Here is a 4,931-nt window from a genome sequence, read left to right on the forward strand (position 1 = left end):
CCTCAGACTCCTCCCAGTTTCATTGGAGAATTGTTTAAATCAGCAAGAGTAAAACCTAAGGTTCTGAATTTAGGTCAGCAGTGCCATGGTAATGAGACCAGATTTTGGAATAAAAACAAGTCAGTTTTGTTTTTTTATGACTGTAAATCAGTCAGCCCAAAGTCTTAAGTTTAGACAGCAGGCATGCCAATGGGGTGTCTTTGGGAGACAATTTGGAAATTTTGGTAGGACTATGGATCCTGTCCTGATGCTCCAGGCACCGCTGGTGCTTTGGGAAGCCAGACGGATGGATCCCAATAATTAAGAGAGGGCATCCCCAAAGGTCCTAATTAAAGGGTATCAGGGTATAAGGAAAGAAGAGACTTCTGGAGTCTCTGTACCCCACAGACAAGAAGGAAGGGAGGGAGTCCTGCCCTCCTGGGGTCCATGTCAGGTGCCTACACCACAGACCGGGCTAGTTACCTTGTCCTGAAGGCTTTTAGGTATTGGGTGAAGTCAGTCAAACAGTGAAGAGCCACCTGCCTGGAGATCAGAGTCCAGGGACAGGGTAAAGGTTAGAGAATAGGGGGAGAGATAAGGCTTTTTCTGAGCTTACGTACGGGGGCAATAATACCTCAAGCCACAGCAGCGTGGCCATCCACTGCTTGCACTGCTTACAAAAGCAAAGGCTGGGAGGTTTTTCAGGTGTCTGTTTAGCCCAAAGTAAGCTCAGAGGGCTCTGTGCTTCTGATGAAGAAAAGCCTTGGAAGGAGGAGGAAGGTAGCAGAAAGGCTCCGTGAGAGGTGGCAAGGAGGTGGGTGGCCCCTTGGCAGAGGGCACCTACTTACTCCTGGTGCGTTTTATCTCCTGGGTGTCAGCACCATATGTTAGGAAAATGGAGGAGAATGGAAAAGGAATAGGCCTGACTTGATCACCAACAGAAAGGACTCTTTATTGAGGAACAGCCAGGGGCACAGCCCTTCCAGCAGGATTGAGGTTGTGTGAGGTAGCTGGCACTGGATCAGTGTTTTATAGGAGATCTGATCAAGCAGGTAGAGGTTAATGAAAAGCCCCTAGGTCAAGAAAGATGGAGGACTTTCAGTTGGGTCTGAGATGGGATGTTTACAACTGGGCCTAGGTGGATTGCCCTACCTGCACATCAAAGGAGTTCACACATACCTGGAATTATGCCTGGAGTCCGTATGGACTTGGGATAATAGGGTGGGGGTCAACCATTCAGGCCAATTGGAAAAAGTTAGCGTTCCGAGCTTTTCTGCATATAAACACTCCATCAACATTTTCTTATTAGAGGATTATTCAAGATTAGCTATATGTTGATTGATAATAACTGAGCTTGACAGAAAGGTGAGGGAAAACTGTCTAGTCTCCAATGAGGTTCTGACTTGTATTTCACAAAGTGTTATGAAAGCACTCAATGAGAAATCTTGTAGCTGCATTTCTTAAAAGTGCTTGCCTAGGGGCTGGGAATGTGGCTTAGTGGTAGAGCGATTGCCTTGCATGCATGAGGCCCTGGGTTCGATGCCTCAACACCACATAAGCAGGAAAAAAAAACCAGAAGTGGCTCTGTGGCTCAAGTGGTAGAGTGCTAACCTTGAGCTGAAGAGCTGAGGGACAGCTCCCAGGCCCAAAGTTCAGGCCCACGACCGGACCCCCAAAAAAATTTAAAAACAAAAGTGCTTACCTGGTTACACTTTCTGATAATGTGTCAATTCAAGTACTTCTTGGAGTTCCAAACCATTCAATTTTGCTGTATTAGAAACTTGTTACGTTTTGCGGACAGCTCTTGGTGATGAAATTTGTGCTTTTTAAAATTGCTTTCCCAATTCCATCCACAAAATGCAGACAAAAATTATCTGAAAAAATTCATATCTGTTGATATTGCATATACATTTACTTTCCATTACAAACCTAGAATGCGGTAAAATTTCTCATAGCAATTACACTGCACTAGAATGTGGGCAGTTTCTAATGTAAATAATATATTTATTTTTGTAGAGAATTTGAGTATCCAAAATTTTAATATGCCTGTCATCCTAAAAACAATACCTTGCTGATATTGAATGACAAATATAACTTCCCATAAGTACAGAGATTTTCCTTGTATCTTTTTAATATATACTTTTATTGTAAAGATACTGTACAGAGGGGTTACAGTTACACAAGTAAGGAAATGAGAACATTTCTTATTGAGCATTGTTAACCCCTCCTGTTTTTCCTCTACCATCCCTTCCCTTTACACCACCTCAACTCCTCCCTCCATCCCCCTCTGATAGAGTGTCTTGTACATCCTATTGTTACAATGGATCAACCTGTATCCTTTCCTTATATCTTAAATGAAGAAATGCTGGCTTGTTTCATGCTGATTCTACTTGTGTTGACACACCTAAAGTCACTCCCCAAGTCCAAAAGCACATAAATGAAGTGCAAATCATCTTTTGTCAGTGGTATAATTGTGTTCTACACATTTATTGACAGGATACAAACCTTAATACACATATACATTTGAAGGCATTTGATGTGTGAAAACCCGTCAATATAAAATATAAAGTGATTTTGAAAAAAATAAAAGTGACTCAGAAGAAATTATAAATGCAAAAACAGTCTTTACAGAAACAAATTCTTAGAGATATTTCATGACTTTGAAAAGGATAAAGTGGCTGAAATTAATATAAATTTAGAAGTATGAAAATTCACAAAAATATAAAAAGATATTCATGTATATCATTATATAAGCCAAAGCAGAAAACAAATGTTGTTTAGATGACTTTTTAAAATACACTTTCTCAGGAACTGGGAAGGGTTTCAGTGGTAGAGTGCGTGCCTAGAATGAATGAGGCCCTGGGTTTGATTCCTCAGTACCACATCAGTACAAAAAGACAAAGGTGGTCCTGTGGCTCAAGTGGTAGCACTAGCCTTGAACTAAAGAGCTAAGGGAAAGCACCCAGGCCCAAGATTTCAAGCCCCACGACCAACAAAAACAAAATCAAAACACAAAAAATCACTGTCTCTCACTTTTGTGACCTCAACTCTGTAAGACGGCTGCTTCAGCCTAGGGCTAAGATTTTAGCTGTGGACACTTAACACTCCTGATTCAGACTCTACTTGAGAAAAATTTTAATGAATATTTTGTTCTTAATTTTGTTCTTTGTAAATTCATATGCACCTATAAAACATGGTGTGGCCATCCCAGTAACATTCTCAAAGTACCTCCTAATGACGACTTACAAAAAGTTGTATTATATTACAACAAGGAAAACAATGCTACAATAAACAAAACCAATCATTAAATATTAATGATTAATAAAATGAAAAATGAAACAATTACCAGTGTTTCCAGTATTTGAAGTATACTACATATTAGGTTTTACTATTTTTTCATAATCCTGTACATTTAAAACTGCCTAAGATTATGATGTTCAATAAGAGTTTTATAGGCTATGAGTAGTCTTTAAAGTTTCCCACTAAGATTATTATTTATGGCTCATCTCATCTGTATATGGCTTATATCATCATTTGTTCCTCGCTAACCTATAAAGTAAGGAAGCCCTAAAGTTTTAACAGAAACTGTGGAATTAACAAAGTCTTAACTCTTCACTCTGCTTCTTTACACAAAGAATTTGCAAATTCTCATTAGTAAAATTTCTATAAACTCTGAAATGTACACACTTAGTAGTGTATGCTGCTACAATAAATCTTAAATACTTTATGGAAAAGTTTTATGACCTGTCATACAGTCTTAATTTTGGCATATATATAAGCAAATTCCCAAAATTAAAAAATATTTAAAACATTAAAACTTTTAACAAACCTTAACACTTGCTTCAATGTTCATTATGAGAGGTTCCTTGTATAGAATAATTGAATTCCTCCTCTTACACATCTCTTGAACAACAAATATCTGGAATTATATTGTTTTTGACATGCCAATCTTGACTTTATTCATAAATGTGTGCTTATATAAGAAACACATGGTTTTAAAATTTCACAACAATTCTTTAGAACTTACTTTTTGTTGAATTGTTTAGTTTAAGAAAATCAATTACACTTTATATATAAAAAATGTTCTGTGCTCAATTCGGCAGCACATACACTAAAATTGAAATGATACAGAGAAGAGTACCATGGCCCCTGTGCAAAGATGACAAGCAAATTCATGAAGTGTTCCATATTTTTACAACAGACGCTGGAGTGGATGTGGCCAGAAAGGAACCCTACTGGATTTGAACCCTACTGCATTCTTGGGTGGGAGTGTAAACTTGTTCAGCTACTTCGGAAAGGACTATGAAGGTTCCTCAAAAGATTCCACATAGCGCTCCCCTATGACTCAACAAATACTACTTCTGGGCATTTACCCAAATGATCACAAACAAGACCATACTAAAACTACTAGCACTACTATATTTATTGCAGCATTATTTACCATAGCTAAAATATGGAACCAACATTGATGCCTCTCAGTACATGAATGGATCAAGAAAATGTTATAGATAGATAAATAGATAGATAGATAGATAGATTGATTTCCATTGTGTGTGTGTGTGTGTGTGTGTGTGTGTGTGTGTGTGTGTGTGTGTGTGTGTGAGAGAATAGGAATTCTATACCTCCATCTGAAAGAATGACATTGCCCAATTTGTTAGGAAATGGAAAGGCTTGGAAAAAATTATATTAGTGAAGTAAGGCAAGTCCAAAGAAACATAGGTCCCATGGTTTCCCTTATTTGCAATAAATAATATATGTCTGAGATAAGCAGAAAAGGTCAAAAGCTATGTGCATATGATCAGATAAGATGATGTTAAATGAAATGACCCCCAAAGTAAGTACACAAGTGGGTTTTTTCTTGCTTGCTATTATTTCAAACGTATTTATAATGTACGATGTATTTTATTGTTTCTTTATATGTTCCTCGCCCACAGAATAACCTCTGTTTTCAC

The 4,931-nt window shown here is 37.9% G+C and overlaps 1 non-coding gene across 1 annotated transcript; it reads left to right on the forward strand.

Annotated features, from left to right (window-relative positions):
• Window positions 1-4,066: 4,066 nt before the first annotated feature.
• Window positions 4,067-4,173, forward strand: LOC138812327 (U6 spliceosomal RNA). The gene has a single exon (XR_011367586.1). It is a non-coding gene; the product is annotated as a U6 spliceosomal RNA (small nuclear RNA).
• Window positions 4,174-4,931: the final 758 nt, after the last annotated feature.

This window comes from Dipodomys merriami, unplaced genomic scaffold (genome assembly GCF_024711535.1).
Source record: "Dipodomys merriami isolate MVZ:Mamm:240054 unplaced genomic scaffold, mDipMer1.0.p SCAF_561, whole genome shotgun sequence".
Taxonomy (NCBI): domain Eukaryota; kingdom Metazoa; phylum Chordata; class Mammalia; order Rodentia; family Heteromyidae; genus Dipodomys; species Dipodomys merriami.